General features: G+C 42.2%; 1 protein-coding gene across 6 annotated transcripts in view; it reads right to left on the bottom strand.

Moving 5' to 3' along the window:
* The window catches only part of LNX1 (ligand of numb-protein X 1), a 170,076-nt gene that overhangs the window by 95,656 nt on the left and 56,980 nt on the right, over positions 1-17,440 (bottom strand). The window contains exon 1 of one of the 6 annotated variants that reach the window (XM_036895259.2): positions 15,242-15,630. The exons of the other annotated variants lie outside the window; for them this stretch is intronic. The gene's annotated coding sequence lies outside the window, so the exon portion shown is untranslated. Of the gene's footprint in view, positions 1-15,241; positions 15,631-17,440 lie in introns of those variants that run through there. 6 annotated transcript variants of the gene reach the window in all.

Genomic DNA, 17,440 nt, shown 5'->3' on the forward strand with positions numbered 1-17,440 from the left:
CTGATTTGGGGCAGAATAGAAGCCCAAGGTGGCTTTAGAGACAAGAGCATCCCCCCAGTACAGTGGTGAGAAGTGCCAGGAAAAATAAAATTTCCATCTCTCTCCTTAATTCTTGATCCTTTCCCACCAGTTTATGGTCTTGCCTGAAACCTGTGCAGAGGTTCTCTACCTAATTTTCAAATTCTGAACTTCTGTGGCTCACAACAAAGAAGCATTCCAGGGCAAAAGCGAGTCCTCACTGTCTGCAACCAAGAGGGTCATTAGAGGCTCTGTGTGTACTGTTACCTACACCGAAATCCAGTAGACTTAAGAACAGCCTTTGGATACAGGCTGTTTCAGAGCAGAAACGTATCTGCATGCAATAACCCACCTGAACAATGGGGTCTCTGGTGTGCTCCTGGCCCACTAATTCTCCTTTAAATGGCCACCGGCTTTACAGGAAACAGTTACCTGATGTAGTTACCAAGACAAACCATACAGTCCACTAGAAAGGCGATGGGCACACCTTTCTTTCAGGGCGTCACTTGGCATGCTGCCCTGACAATTTCACATTCCTGCATGTGCATAAATAGTGTTGTTCTAGAGTGTACTGACATAATAATTTAAGAAAAGAGGAATGGAAGTCAAAAAGGGCAAATCAGAGATAATTTTTCCAGCCAGAGCACAAGCACTGATTAACTCTCACTGAAAGTCACTAATAAATGGAAAAGTTAAAATAGCGACAGGCCAAGGGCAGCAGATGGAGGGTGATGGGGTGAGCTGCAAGCCCCGCAGCTCCAGACACTCCTAGGAAGAAATGATGCACAGCACCCAAAGAGGAAGGTGTCCCAGGAGGTGTCCTAGTCACCTTGGGCCATGCAGTGAGCAGTTTGCTGAAAGACTCATGAGGCAAGATGGGAAACTTGCTTCAGATGAGGGGAAAGATAGAAAGGTAATCTGAAGCCAGATCCCAAAATGATCACGAAATGGTTGGACCCTGAAAGAGCTTTGTTTTGTGTGTATATAAGAGATCAACCAAGGGATGGAAACAGTTCTCTCCAGCAAGGACACCGTGTGGACTGTGACAGCATCAACAGCGTGAGGCGCTCCGCGTTTGCTTCCTAAGTTTTGCTGACTTATTTAACATTGCTCAAAACCTGTTAATCCCTTCAATCAACCCTAATGTTTTACAGTGAATCTCAAACACACGGAAGACTAAGAACCCCTATGCAAGATAATTTCCTAGGTAACTTTTCACTTCAAGAGACGGAGCTTGAGTTTTTTTTTAGATAATTATTTTTTATTGAAGGGTAGTTGACACACAGTATTACATTACATTAGTTTCAGGTGTACAACATAGTGATTCAACATTTATATACATGACAATTCTAGGTACCAGGTATCTCCATACCAAGCTGTTACAATATCTTGACTATATTCCTTATGCTATACATTACATCCCGGTCACTTATTTATTTTACCATTGGAAGTGTGTACTTTTTTTTGTTCTGTTTTGTTTTGTTTTTGTGAGGGCATCTCTCATATTTATTGATCAAATGGTTGTTAACAAGAATAAAATTCTGTATAGGGGAGTCAATGCTCAATGTACAATCATTAATACACCCCAAGCCTAATTTTTGTCAGTCTCCAATCTTCAACAAACAAGTTCTTACATGGAGAACAAATTCTTACATAGTGAATAAGTTACATGGTGAACACTACAAGGGCAGTCATCACAGAAACTTGCATTTTTGCTCATGCATTATGAACTATAAACAGTCAGTTCAAATATGAATACTCATTTGGTTTTTATACTTGATTTATATGTGGATACCACATTTCTCTCTTTATTATTATTATTTTTAATAAAATGCTGAAGTGGTAGGTAGATACAAGATAAAGGTAGAAAACATAGTTTAGTGTTGTAAGAGAGCAAATGTAGATGATCAGGTGTGTGCCTGTAGACTATGTGTTAATCCAAGCTAGACAAGGGCAATAAAACATCCACGTATGCAGAAGATTTCTCTCAGAACAGGGGGGGTGAGGATCTAAGCCTCACCTCTGTTGATCCCCAATTTCTCACCTGATGGCCCCCCTGCGACTGTGCCTGTCTTAGGTTGTTCCTCCCTTGAGGAATCTTACCCGTCTCTGGCTAACCAGTCATCTTCCGGGGCCATACAGGGAAATGTGAAGTTGGTAAGTGAGAGAGAAGCCTTATTGTTTGAAATGGTTAGCTTTTTATTTCTTTGCATATTTATGCCCTGTAGCTTCTATGCCCAGCATTTGTCTTGAGGTATCTTTACCACTTGGAAGAATTATGATACTCGGTAAATTTGATATGAGGCACGAATTCTATTTAAGGGTTGTAATTAGGAAGGAAGAAGAAAAGCTATAGAAGTAGCAGGCGGAAGAAAACATGGGAAGATTGATTATTTCTTTGACATATCTTCTTGTAGAGTAACTTCAGCATGTATAGGTTTTAAGCTACTACTTAAATTGCGCACACACATTAACATAATAGGAGTATAGTTACATAACCAAAGCATATCTGTAATTACCAGCCATCTCCAGTGAAACCAAGAAAACCAGTTAGGCACCTTAGGCATTTGTGAAAACTTATCTATGATATGGTGGATATTGTCCAACTGAACTTGAACAGTCTGAGAGAAATCAGACAAATTAAAACAACCCATTCCTGGGGAATGTTCACATCCCATATGTTCTTTTAACAGTAAATAGTCTGTAGTTGTAAGATTTGGGAGCGCTACAATTTGCACTTCTCCTAATTCTTGATTGAGTTCCAACAGTATAGATCCAGTCAAATTTGTTGTTTTACTGTATGCACAGGCCAGCTTAGATATCTCCTTCTTCATTCCAATGGCAAGTCCAGGAGCTGGTGGGATGAGTGCATCTACAGCTGTAGCAGTGCGTGGATCTTTGTTGGGGTATTTGATGATCATCTTCTGGCATGAGTCTTCCCAAGAGTGCTGATGTTGGAAGTTCTTTTTCATATCGTATCTCAGTTCATTTTCGGGTTAGCCCAATTAGGCTTTGATCCTCTGTATAAACACAAACAGACCCTTTGCCTACACTTTTATATGCCCTTTATACCCTTGTGTAGAACTCATTGGAGGTTACCACACAGGAACTGTCCTTTTTTTTTTTTGTATCATTAATCTACACTTACATGATGAATATTATGTTTACTAGGCTCTCCCCTATACCAGGTCCCCCCTATAAACCTCTTTACAATCACTGTCCATCAGCATAGCAAAATGTTGTAGAATCACTACTTGTCTTCTCTGTGTTGTACAGCCCTCCCTTTTCTCCTACCCCCCCATGCATACTAATCTTAATACCCCCCTACTTCTCCCCCTCCCCTTATCCCTTCCTACCCACCCATCCTCCCCAGTCCCTTTCCCTTTGGTACCTGTTAGTCCATTCTTGAGTTCTGTGATTCTGCTGCTGTTTTGTTCCTTCAGTTTTTCCTTTGTTCTTATATTCCACAGATAAGTGAAATCATTTGGTATTTCTCTTTCTCCACTTGGCTTGTTTCACTGAGCATAATACCCTCCAGCTCCATCCATGTTGCTGCAAATGGTTGGATTTTCCCTTTTCTTATGGCTGAGTAGTATTCCATTGTGTATATGTACCACATCTTCTTTATCCATTCATCTATCGATGGACATTTAGGTTGCTTCCAATTCCTGGCTATTGTAAATAGTGCTGCGATAAACATAGGGGTGCACTGATCTTTCTCATATTTGATTGCTGCATTCTTAGGGTAAATTCCTAGGAGTGCAATTCCTGGGTCAAATGGTAAGTCTGTTTTGAGCATTTTGATGAACCTCCATACTGCTTTCCACAATGGTTGAACTAACTTACATTCCCACCAGCAGTGTAGGAGGGTTCCCCTTTCTCCACAGCCTCGCCAACATTTGTTGTTGTTTGTCTTTTGGATGGCAGCCATCCTTACTGGTGTGAGGTGATACCTCATTGTAGTTTTAATTTGCATTTCTCTGATAATTAGCGATGTGGAGCATCTTTTCATGTGTCTGTTGGCCATCTGTATTTCTTTTTTGGAGAACTGTCTGTTCAGTTCCTCTGCCCATTTTTTAATTGGGTTATTTGTTTTTGTTTGTTGAGGCATGTGAGCTCTTTATATATTCTGGACGTCAAGCCTTTATCGGATCTGTCATTTTCAAATATATTCTCCCATACTGTAGGGTTCCTTTTTGTTATATTGATGGTGTCTTTTGCTGTACAGAAGCTTTTCAGCTTAATATAGTCCCACTTATTCATTTTTTCTGTTGTTTTCCTTGCCCGGGGAGATATGTTCAAGAAGAGGTCACTCATGTTTATATCTAAGAGGTTTTTGCCTATGTTTTCTTCCAAGAGTTTAATGGTTTCATGACTTACATTCAGGTCTTTGATCCATTTTGAGTTTACTTTTGTATATGGGGTTAGACAATGGTCCAGTTTCATTCTCCTACATGTAGCTGTCCAGTTTTGCCAGCACCATCCGTTGAAGAGACTGTCATTTTGCCATTGTATGTCCATGGCTCCTTTATCAAATATTAATTGACCATATATGTCTGGGTTAATGTCTGGATTCTCTAGTCTGTTCCATTGGTCTGTGGCTCTGCTCTTGTGCCAGTGCCAAATTGGCTTGATTACTATGGCTTTATAGTAGAGCTTGAAGTTGGGGAGTGAGATCCTCCCTACTTTATTCTTCTTTCTCAGGATTACTTTGGCTATTCGGGGTCTTTGGTGTTTCCATATGAATTTTTGAATTATTTGTTCCAGTTCATTGAAGAATGTTGCTGGTAGTTTCATAGGGATTGCATCAAATCTGTATATTGCTTTGGGCAGGATGGCCATTTTGATGATATTAATTCTTCCTAGCCACGAGCATGGGATGAGTTTCCATCTGTTAGTGTCCCCTTTAATTTCTCTTAAGAGTGACTTGTAGTTTTCAGAGTATAAGTCTTTCACTTCTTTGGTTAGGTTTATTTCTAGGTATTTTATTGTTTTTGATGCAATTGTGAATGGAGTTGTTTTCCTGATTTCTCTTTCTGTTGGTTCATTGTTAGTGTATAAGAAAGCCACAGATTTCTGTGTGTTGATTTTGTATCCTGCAACTTTGCTGTAATCCGATATCAGTTCTAGTAGTTTTGGAGTGGAGTCTTTAGGATTTTTTATGTACAGTATCATGTCATCTGCAAATAGTGACAGTTTAACTTCTTCTTTACCAATCTGGATTCTTTGTATTTCTTTGTTTTGTCTGATTGCCGTGGCTAGGGCCTCCAGTACTATGTTAAATAACAGTGGGGAGAGTGGGCATCCCTGTCTAGTTCCCGATCTCAGAGGAAATGCTTTCAGCTTCTCGCTGTTCAATATAATGTTGGCTGTGGGTTTATCATAGATGGCCTTTATTATGTTGAGGTACTTGCCCTCTATGCCCATTTTGCTGAGAGTTTTTATCATGAATGGATGTTGAACTTTGTCAAAAGCTTTTTCAGCATCTATGGAGATGATCATGTGGTTTTTGTCTTTCTTTTTGTTGATGTGGTGGATGATGTTGATGGACTTTCGAATGTTGTACCATCCTTGCATCCCTGGGATGAATCCCACTTGGTCATGGTGTATGATCCTTTTGATGTAATTTTGAATTAGGTTTGCTAATATTTTGTTGAGTATTTTTGCATCTACATTCATCAGGGATATTGGTCGGTAGTTTTCTTTTTTGGTGGGGTCTTTGCCTGGTTTTGGTATTAGGGTGATGTTAGCTTCATAGAATGAGTTTGGGAGTATCCCCTCCTCCTCTGTTTTTTGGAAAACTTTAAGGAGAATGGGTATTATGTCTTCCCTGTATGTCTGATAAAATTCCTAGATAAATCCATCTGGCCCGGGGGTTTTGTTCTTTGGTAGTTTTTTGATTACCGCTTCAATTCCGTTGCTGGTAATTGGTCTGTTTAGATTTTCTGTTTCTTTCTGGGTCAGTCTTGGAAGGTTGTATTTTTCTAGGAAGTTGTCCATTTCTCCTAGGTTTCCCAGCTTGTTAGCATACAGATTTTCATAGTATTCTCTAATAATTCTTTGTATTTCTGTGGGGTCCGTCGTGATTTTTCCTTTCTCGTTTCTGATACTGTTGATTTGTGTTGACTCTCTTTTCTTCTTAATAAGTCTGGCTAGAGGCTTATCTATTTTGTTTATTTTCTCGAAGAACCAGCTCTTGGTTTCATTGATTTTTGCTATTGTTTTATTCTTCTCAATTTTATTTATTTCTTCTCTGATCTTTATTATGTCCCTCCTTCTGCTGACCTTAGGCCTCTTTGTTCTTCTTTTTCCAATTTCGATAATTGTGACATTAGATCATTCATTTGGGATTGTTCTTCCTTTTTTAAATATGCTTGGATTGCTATATACTTTCCTCTTCAGACTGCTTTTGCTGTGTCCCACAGAAGTTGGGGCTTAGTGTTGTTGTTGTCATTTGTTTCCATATATTGCTGGATCTCCATTTTGATTTGGTCATTGATCCATTGATTATTTAGGAGCGTGTTCTTAATCCTCCATGTGTTTGTGAGCCTCTTTGCTTTCTTTGTACAGTTTATTTCTAGTTTTATGCCTTTGTGGTCTGAAAAGTTGGTTGGTAGGATTTCAATCTTTTGGAATTTTCTGAGGCTCTTTTTGTGGCCTAGTATGTGGTCTATTCTGGAGAATGTTCCATGTGCACTTGAGAAGAATGTATATCCTGTTGCTTTTGGATGTAGAGTTCTATAGATGTCTATTAGGTCCATCTGCTCTACTGTTTTGTTCAGTGCTTCCGTGTCCTTACTTATTTTCTGCCCGGTGGATCTATCCTTTGGGGTGAGTGGTGTGTTGAAGTCTCCTAGAATGAACGCATTGCAGTCTATTTCCCCCTTTAGTTCTGTTAGTATTTGTTTCACATATGCTGGTGCTCCTGTGTTGGGTGCATATATATTTAGAATGGTTATATCCTCTTGTTTGACTGAGCCCTTTATCATTATGTAGTGTCCTTCTTTATCTCTTGATACTTTTTTGTTTTGAAGTCCATTTTGTCTGATATTAATACTGCAACCCCTGCTTTCTTCTCACTGTTGTTTGCTTGAAATATGTTTTACCATCCCTTGACTTTTAGTCTGTACATGTCTTTGGGTTTGAGGTGAGTTTCTTGTAAGCAGCATATAGATGGGTCTTGCTTTTTTATCCATTCTATTTCTCTGTGTCTTTTGATTGGTGCATTCTGCCCATTAACATTTAGGGTGACTATTGAAAGATATGTACTTATTGCCATTGCAGGCTTTAATTCGTGGTTACCAAAGGTTCAGGTTAGCCTCTTTAGTATCTTATTGCCTAACTTAGCTCGCTTATTGAGCTGTTATATACACCGTCTGGAGATTCTTTTCTTCTCTCCCTTCTTATTCCTCCTCCTCGATTCTTCAAATGTTGGGTGTTTTGTGCTGTGCTCTTTCTAGGAGTGCTCCCATCTAGAACAGTCCCTGTGAGATGTTCTGTAGAGGTGGTTTGTGGGAAGGAAATTCCCTCAGCTTTTGTTTGTCTGGGAATTGTTTAATCCCACCGTCATATTTGAATGATAGTCATGCTGGATACAGTATCCTTGGTTCAAGGCCCTTCTGTTTCATTGTATTGAATATATCATGCCATTCTCTTCTGGCTTGTAGGGTTTCTGTCGAGAAGTCTGATGTTAGCCTGCTGGGTTTTCCTTTATAGGTGACCTTTTTCTCTCTAGCTGCCTTTAAAACTCTTTCCTTGTCCTTGATCTTTGCCATTTTAATTATTATGTGTCTTGATGTTGTCCTCCTTGGTTCCTTTCTGTTGGGGGTTCTTTGTATTTCCATGGTCTGTTCGATTATTTCCTCCCCCAGTTTGGGGAAGTTTTCAGCAATTATTTCTTCTAAGATACTTTCCATCTCTTTTCCTCTCTCTTCTTCTTCTGGAACCCCTATAATATGGATGTTGCTCTTTTTGGATTGGTCACACAGTTCCCTTAATATTGCTTCATTCCTGGAGATCCTTTTGTCTCTCTCTCTCTATGTCAGCTTCTATGTGTTCCTGTTCTCTGGTTTCAATTCCATCAATGGCCTCTTGCATCCTATCCATTCTGCTTATAAACCCTTCCAGAGTTTGTTTCATTTCTGCGATCTCCTTTCTGACATCTGTGATCTCCCTCCGGACTTCATCCCATTTCTCTTGCATATTTCTCTGCATCTCTGTCAGCATGTTTATGATTCTTATTTTGAATTCTTTTTCAGGAAGACTGGCTAGGTCTGTCTCCTTCTCTGGTGTTGTCTCTGTGATCTTTGTCTGCCTGTAGCTTTGCCTTTTCATGGTGATAGGAATAGTTTGCAGAGCTGGGACGAGTGATGGCTGGAAGAACTTCCCTTCTTGTTGGTTTGTGGCCCTCCTCTCCTGGGAGAACAGCGACCTCTAGTGGCTTGTGCTGCGCAGCTGCGCGCAGACAGGGTTTCTGCTTCCTGCCCGGCTGCTAAGGAGTTTATCTCCGCTGTTGCTGTGGGCGTGGCCTGGCTCGGGCAGCTACTCCAAAATGGTGGAGTCGCGTTGGAGCAGGAGCTGCTGGGAGGCTATTTATCTCCGTAAGGGGCCTCCCTGCTCCCTGCAGCCCAGGGGTTAGGGTGCCCAGAGATCCCCGGATTCCCTACCTCTGGATTAAGTGACCCGCCCTGCCCCTTTAAGACTTCCAATAAGCACCCACCAAAACAAAACGACCACAAAAAAAAAAAAAATTTTTTTTTAATTAAAAAAAATTTTTTTAATTAAAAAAAAAAAAGGTGGTCGCTCGTTTTTCTTTATTCTCCGGCGCCAGCCTCAGGCATCTGCTCACCGGTCTTGCTGCCCTGTTTCCCTAGTATTGGGGTCCCTATACCTTTAAGACTTCCAAAAAGCGCTCGCCAAAACATAACAGCAAAAAAAAAAAAAAAAATGGTTGCTCACTTCTCTGGTGTCCTCCAGCGCCAGGCCACCGGTGCCTGCTCACTGTTCTTGCTGCCCTGTTTTCCTAGTATCGAGGGCCCTGCACTCTGGCCCGGATGGCGGGGGCTGGGTGTTCGGCAGTCCTGGGCTCCGTCTCCCTCCCGCTCTGCCTATTCTTCTCCCGCCGGGAGCTGGGGGGAGGGGCGCTCGGCTCCTGCCGGGCCGGGGCTTGTATCTTACCCCCTTCGCGAGGCGCTGGGTTCTCTCAGGTGCGGATGTGGTCTGGATATTGTCCTGTGTCCTCTGGTCTTTATTCTAGGAAGAGTTGTCTTTGTTATATTTTCATAGATATATGTGGTTTTGGGAGGAGATTTCCACTGCTCTACTCACGCCGCCATCTTCCGCCCATCTCCAGCTTGAGTTTTTTTGTTGATGATGCTTTAATACTTGGATGAAGCTACATAGGGCAGAATGGTTGCAGAGCTGGTTTTGAACTGGCCATTGAGGCAACACCTCAGTGCAGGGATCACAGTCACAGGAAGCTGTCCTGGGTCATGAAGACCAGAAGTACACCCACAGAAGAACTGAACAGTTCAGTGCCAGGGAACTGTTCATGCTGCTGGCCTCACCTCTCATTGTAAAATAAGTATCCAGGAGGCATGTTTGTCTGCCCTGGCCCAGGCTGAAACTCTGAAATTATATCATTGGAAGGAAAATCAATTGCCAAAGTTAGGGCCAACTCTATCTTCCTCTATTAAACAAAGTAAATTTACAATTATATTTTAAATGATAGACAACTGTGTGAGACTTGGAGGTATCGACAAAGTGCCATCCATTCTTTTGTAAATGCCAATTGTGAACTAAAGTACCTCAGAGGAAGGACAAATACACTATGAGCTGCTCCTTAGCTTACAGACACATATATAACAGGGAAGAATTAGGTGCTTTAGTGACCTGAATAAACGTAGCCACACATGGGGTCAAAACTGTGTCGGAACTGTGAGCATGGGCTGGAAGCAGGAGCTGGGGAGGCAGGGGTGCCACATACATTGCAGAGGAGGAGAGGGAGCAGAAAGCAGGCAGGTGCTCATGGGCTGAAAGGTCAGGGCCAGCTCTGCTCCTACTTAATATCTAAAGCAATGACTCCAAGAGGGAGCAAGCAATTCATTAATGCAGCCTGTGAAAGACAGTAGCCTGCAGAGTGTCGCCAACACTAGAAAAGACAGGAAAAAATACATACAAGTGGTTTTTAAAGAGGTTGAAATATGGTCAGGAAATTAAAGGAGAATAAAACTAAAAGGGGAGAATGCAATACATTTGGAGTCAGTAACAGAATGTAGATGTTCAGAAAGTGTGAAAAACACAGGAAGCAATTCAGTGAAGAGAGTCCCAAGTGGCAGCCAACTAGATACAAGAGTTAGAAGCTAGGGAAGGTCTTTCAGAAGCAAAGCCTCTCTCAGTGGTGATTTGCTGCTTCCTCCAGCCGGTGTCCTTGCACACCTTTCACCCTTGGGTTTGTACGTGAGAACTCTGCCCCAGAAAAGGTGCCCTTCTCTTTCCTGGTCTATTACCATGAGAAATGGAGCAGACCCTGTACCAACAACAAATTGAAGGCAGGCAATTTGTGGTGCCCCAAATATTTTTTGGCCACACCATTTTCTGTCCATGCACATAGTTGCCAAAGGATCCTGAGAAGGCCTAACATCAGAGAATTATGGGAAAGAAGGAAGCTGGCATTCTCCCTCCCACCCACAGTGGAAAAACATATTCAGGAAATGTTTATGTTTTTTTTTTAACAGACAACCAAGCTTTATGGAGGAAAAGATAAGATGAAGGAAGATACTCTAATTCTTATGTTCTACCATGTTTAAATTCTACAGGAGTTCAGTGATCACCTATTACATGCCTGGCATTTGTCTCAAATTCTGTAAGTTCCCATAGGGAATTGAAGTCATCTTCAGTGAGTTCAAGCCTAATTAGGAAAATGGAGCTAACATAGAGGAAAAAAATGTTAAAACACTTCAAAAGAGTACACAATGAGTATGGTCCCCCAAATAGGAGCCAGGGACAAGCTCTGGAGGAAGAGGGACAGGAGATCAGTGTAGTGTGGCCAGGCACTGTCAAGAAATAGACGGTCCTCGAGGTGGATTATCAAAGATGAATGGTATTTGGATAAGTGGGGAGAAATCCAGGTGAAGGGGAGAATCTGAGCAAATTCCTTAATCAAGGAAGAACACACACACTGGTACTTGGCGTTCTCACATGATCATTTGTTATGTATTTGAGATTTTTAAATTATTTATTTAGAGGTCACAGGATTTTGAATTGGGTAAGGATCTTAGATTTTCACCAGGGGCAGGAATTCTTTTTACAACATCCCTGAGGGATGACCAACCAGTGTCTGTTTGAAATGCCTCCAATGGTGCAGAGACCATCAGCTTTCCAACAGCTTAATGCTTCCCTCTCCTTATTTTGACCTTTGGCCTTTGTTCTGCCTTTCAGTGTACATTCACTCCCTCAAAACATGACAGCCCCCAAAATTAAAGACAACATTGGTGGTTTCTGTCTTGTTTTCCTTTTTGTCTCTTATTCTCCCAGTTGTTTTCCTGGGGGGTCCAGTGAGGGTAAAGGGTCCATCCAGGATGCCCTCTAGTTTATTAAGTTCCCTCTGGAAACATGGCACCTGGAAGTGGATGCTTGTCCAGTTGTGGCTTGATGGGCTAAGGGTCCAGTGGAGTGATTGCTTTCTTATTCAGGGCACTATTTGTCTACTAAAGTGACCTGATTTGCTTTTGTAGACACATCATGCTATTGACTGAAATAACTCAGCTGGACTGCAGGATATAAAACACTATTGTGCCTTGATCATAGAAATAAATAATGGTAGTGGTGAAGGCAGCCAGTTCTAACTCTGCTTGCCTGTATCTCGTCCAGTATTTCAGCCTTCATGTGAACAGGGAATCTCTCCATAGGTAATAGGAGGGGCATCTGTGTACAAATATCAGCTGTGGGGTGTAGAATGATGCCCCCCAAAAAGAGATGTCTGCTTCCTAACCCCAAAACTGGTGAAAGTAACCTTATTAGAAAAATGATCTTTGAAGATGTAATTAAGTTAAAGATCTTGAGATGAGATCATCCTGGACTATCAAATTCACCCTAAATCTAATCACAAGTGTCTTTATAAGAGAAAAAGGAAGAGGAGATGCAGACACAGAAGTAAAGACAGAGGCAGAGATTAGAGTTATACAGCCACAAGCCAAGGAATGCCTGGAGGCTTCAGAAGCGGGGTGAGGCAGGGGAGGATTCTCTCCTGGACGCTTCAGAGGAGGCACCGCCCTGCCAACACCTTGATTTCGAACTCTGGCCTCCAGAACTATGACAGAATCAATTTGTGTTGTATTGAGTCACCAAGTCTATGTTAATTTGTTATAGCAGCTCCTGAAACTAGCACAGGGACCAGTCTAAGGCTATTCCCCTGAATGGGGTAAACATTCCCAGCAATCCACTCCAACACTTCTCTACGTGGCTTAGGGATATGGAAATCCCTCATATCTTGAGGTGGTATCCATTGAGACTGCTCCCTACTTAGGACTAGCAGTTCTGCCCTGGTATGAAAGTATAATACTTTTCTTTTAATCCATTATTAAGTTAGAATATGGATGTCTTCCACAATGACTGTTAAGCCAAATTTGCTAGGGGCCCATGGGAGCAAAGGAGCCCAGAGAGAATAGATGAGTCTGTGTGTATCATAGAAGATGGAGTACAACAAAAAGACTTAATGAGGAGTTTGAAAACACGAGGTGAGTCACATACGACCGTGAGTAGGCAGGAGTCCACACATGCAGCCTTCTGCTCATAGGGGGTCACGTGACTGACAAAAGCAGTCACAAGCAAGTTATGCAAATCACCTCCACAGACAGCAATGACATATTTCGACCTCAACATCATGGTGTGCAGTGCCAAGAGGCTATTAAAGAAGATTCTTGGAGAGTTTCCATTGTACTCGTGGCGAAGTCTTTTGACAAAAGCACCGATGACAAATGCATCAAACATAAGAAGCAAATGAGAGTCACTGGAAAACAATGGTGGAATTTAAACCTACACATTCCAAGTCACAAATTGGGGGTGTAAAAAAAAAGTCCCTGGTTAATTGGGACAGATCGTCCTGCCACTGTTAGAAGTATATTAATCAGTTCACCACGTCAGGGAGTATGGCTCCTGAGGGTAGAGGACAGAAGTTCTTTTAGGCAGAGGAAGAAGGGGAGGCGTGATGAGAAGAGAAATAAATAGACTACTGTAAACCTGCAGATCTCAAATTTGGAAGTCAGCTTGTCTACCCTCTGCCTGAAGCAGTCATCCCTTCTGCCCCCTCCTTTTCAGAATAGAATATAAAGTGAAGCAAAATCATCATTGCTATTTAATTAGCAGTTCACTAGATGCCAGATACTTTGCAAAGTACTTTGCATCTATTTTCTTGCTTAATCTTTAAACTGATCCTATAAGATCAGTGATATAATCTTCATTTTACAGATAGTGTATTCTCTGCGAAAGAAATACAAATCCTCTTGGTATTCATTTGTTCATTCAACAACACATACCAGGCATTCTATATACCAGAAAACAATTACTGTCAGTGACAGGGATCTCAGTGTCCCAAAAGGCAACCTACTGGAGTTTTGGACAACTCTAATTCTTAGCAAGTTCTTCCTTGTATTGATTGGAAATGAGTCTGTAACTAAGCAATTGGTCACTGTGGCATCTTTGTGTTGCTTAGAACAAAATAAGAAGAAAGGATGAATGTAAGAGGTTTACAGGAGACAACCAACATATTCTGTCTCTGATTTCAGTTTAGGCAGTTTTTATACTGGCAACTTTTATGTTTTTCATGTTGACCCTTATTCTTTGGCGATAGTAGAGAGTTAAATCCCTTTAACCCGGGAAGAGTGATGTAGTCTTCCTTCCAAATAGTTTTGAAAAGCCCTGTCAGAGGATAATAAATTTGCCACCCACATAAAAGTGAGTCTATAAGATGCCAGCCCATAAATATCAGGAATAGTTCTATACTGCCAGGAAGTCCATGCATACTGAGGCAATGAGGAGCATACGTTTTACAGCCTCCCTCATGTGGCCTCGTTTGGCAGCAACTTCCAGAATGTCCTTTCAAGTAGTCAAGATCCCAGCAGACCCTATTTCTCCACTTCAAGTGAGGAATTCGAATCTAAAAAGGAGACACTGAGTCAGGAACCTAGGAATCACTACTCCAGAGGAATCCACTGTTTATTTACAGCACAGAATCTGACTGCCCATGGGTCTGCAAAAGTCCAGGCATTTCAACTGGCAGCTACTCTGCCCTGGAATTCCAAGATAAACAAGATAATCTGTGTTGACAGGTTTTCCTTCTTAGCCTTTGGGGATCTTTTGGAAAATCTGTTTTGCTCAGAGAGTCTCTGGCCCTCAACTTACTACTGTTTCCATCATTATTATATCCAAACAGTAGCATGACCTAAGAAGTCTAATTGTACCAATGTAATTGTTTGCTATAATAATATAACAGGAGTTAACATTTATTGAGCTGTTACCATACACCAGGCACTTTGCATGAAAACTTTTCAATTACTCCTCCCAACAGCACCAGGTTTGAGAGGTATTCCATTTTCCAGATGATGAAGCTGAGACAGAGTTATTAAGTAACCTACTCAGCCCAGTAATTTCTTGACAGAACCCAGCTTTGAACTCAGATCTGATTCTACCCACTATGCCTTCCTTTCAAGAAAATAATACTAGTAATAGCTCACATTGTGCCAGGTATTATTTCAAGCTTTTTATACATTTCAACTCATATGTTCTTCACAGTAAGCCTATATTATAGCTGAGGTAAAGGGGGTTAAACTATCCCAGGTTACATGGCTAGTACCACGTGGAGCTGGGTTTTGAACCAGACAGCCCGATACCAGTGACCAGCCTGCTATTCTGAGGCAGTACCTCTGTTCCACCTAGAATTAAATACGTTTGACAAATATTTCCTAGTGTGGCACTGCCCCCTCCCCTACAGTCAGCCTGACCTACCCCCCGTGTCTGCAGCCATCTAGCTTGGTAAAGGACCACAGGGGCTGTGAAGTACGCTATTTTAGCACGCTTTCTTGGGAAAGGGTAGTCAAGGAAACTGATGGGCAGGGACATTGAGGTTCTGCCCCGGGATTCAAGTTTATGAAGTAGGTTCAAGTGTATAAACCCCTGTCCTCAATCCACTAGGCAGTTACCTTGCTCTTGAGTGATGAAAACTCACCCTATCTTTGCAGGACAGGCTGAGACCTGGAGAAGGTCCCGGGAGCCTGGGGACACTCCTGCTCCTTCAATGACTCAAGGTCACTGGAGGGCACAGGGTACTCCACTAGGGTGCAGCCATATCCACGGGATCCACAAGCCCCGCCACAGCACAGGGCAGACTCCACGCCAGCTGCTTCCTCCTTCCAGTGCCCTGCACGGCAGCTGCCAGGCTGTGGCAAGGGGTGTTTATCTGCAAGATTGGAGGAAACCAAGCCGCCAGTCTGCCCTTGAGATAGCACGACTGAAAGCAGAAAGGTAGCCTGCCAAGTCAGATTATAGCATATGACAGCAGGACAGTTCCCCCCGGGGCCCGTGGAGGCCCACGTTTTGTGGGTCTCTGTGGATGAGAGCTTTGAGGTGGGAAAGGCGGGAGTAGCAGCGGTGGCCATGGCCTGGGAGGCAGGTGAGGCCAACTGCCTGGCTTGTCTAATGACATAATATAATACAAGCATTCTCCTGCCTCCTGCCCATTTTCTTTCTCCAAACTGTTAATATTAGAGTTAATTACTTACAATTACTAATAACAAGAGCTATCAGGGTTCCTAACAATTGCAGCCACAGAAGACCTTTTATCTCATCAGTGTCAGGCTATCTCCTCCAAGCAGTACAAGAAAAGCCTCTCAAGATGGGTGGACCGGCCTTTATGTGGCACCCACTTGGCACAGAGCCTGGCTGCTTGACACTGTCCATATGTTCCCTCACTTCTCAGACCGCTTTAAATCATAGGAATTATTATGTCCCATTTGACTGATGCAGAAACTGAGGGTCAGAGCAGGTAAATAACTTGCTCAAGATTGTGAATGGAAGGGACCCCAGTTTTTCAGTCAGGCATTATTGCCACCTGAACCAAGGGATGGGGAAGGGAACCCATGTGGATCTTTTCACCCTTTGGACAATACTTGTGTGTAAACTATCCAGGAGACCAGCAGATAACCTGACTCTAAATTCCAGGTTCTTTTTCCTTTCTTTTAGCTGGGGGCATAGTATAGTGTCCACAGTTGTGCTCCATTAATAGCCAGGGACCCGCATATATAGTGAAAAATTGATTTATTTAGCCAAAAATGAACTATTGTGCAAACAACTAGTGAACCAGGGCACACCAGAGGGAATGCAATCTTGTCGGGGAGCTTTGTGACTTTACAGACACATTTTTATCCAGAAAATTCAGATCTAAGAGGTCTTTTTCTCTCCTCCACTGACACAGCTCTTCATCAGAGCTAGTAAGGGACGAACAGCAGCCACCAACTGAAGCACACCTCTCAGAAAAAGAACAGACACAAAGGTCAGTTACAGAACAATGCAAACCTCCAAGGATTAAGAGAGAAATTGGTAATAAGACCAGGGCAGATTCTCAGTGGTGAGCAGCAACTGTTTGAGACAAAAATTTTCTCAGCTTGTTTCAATTTATACTTTCAGAGAATTGATAGGCACTTTGAATTTCTGGGTGGATGAATATGAGCATAATTCCCTGCAAAAATTTTCTCCCAATCATATTTACTAACTGGAGTCTCAGAAAACAGCTGATATAAGGAATCCAGAACAAAGTGCCTGCCTGAAATGTTGATTTCTCTCCCTCAGTTTCACCACTCATCCCAGTAGGGAAATGGGTTTGGAGATGATTTATTTTCCTCACTCTTAACAACTGCACCGGGGGCAGAATGTGGCTATTGGGCTGTCAAGAACAGAAGCAGGGCAGGCTGTGTGATCAGGATTAAGAAAATGAGAATAAACCCTAGAGCTAAAATTATTAAAAAACAAAAAAAGTCAGGTCCTGGCGGAACAATCTCCTTGGTATTTGCTATTAAAAGAAAAAGAGAGAAAATGAAAGAGTGCATAATGATTGAAAATCAGACCTGAAGTTACATTCTTGTGAGCCCTGAGGAAATTACTCTAACTGAAAGTCAGCCAGCAGCCAGTCCTGGTCCGAGTGTAAACAATTCTAATCCAGACTGCAGAGTGTTTTGAAGAGTGTTTAACAGGGAACAAAGAAAACAGCAGACTTTTTGAAAGAAGAAAGAGGGAGGGAAACTGGAGTGGAGGGCTTCTGAGCAGGGCAGCAGAATTTACCTGTCTGAGGAACAGACTTCGGGGGGCGGGAGGGAATCCACCTGTCTCCCAGGTTTAGCTGGAAATTGCCTCTTAGGAGATGAACACAGAA

Source organism: Manis pentadactyla, chromosome 5, assembly GCF_030020395.1.
Source record: "Manis pentadactyla isolate mManPen7 chromosome 5, mManPen7.hap1, whole genome shotgun sequence".
NCBI classification, from domain to species: Eukaryota; Metazoa; Chordata; class Mammalia; order Pholidota; family Manidae; genus Manis; species Manis pentadactyla.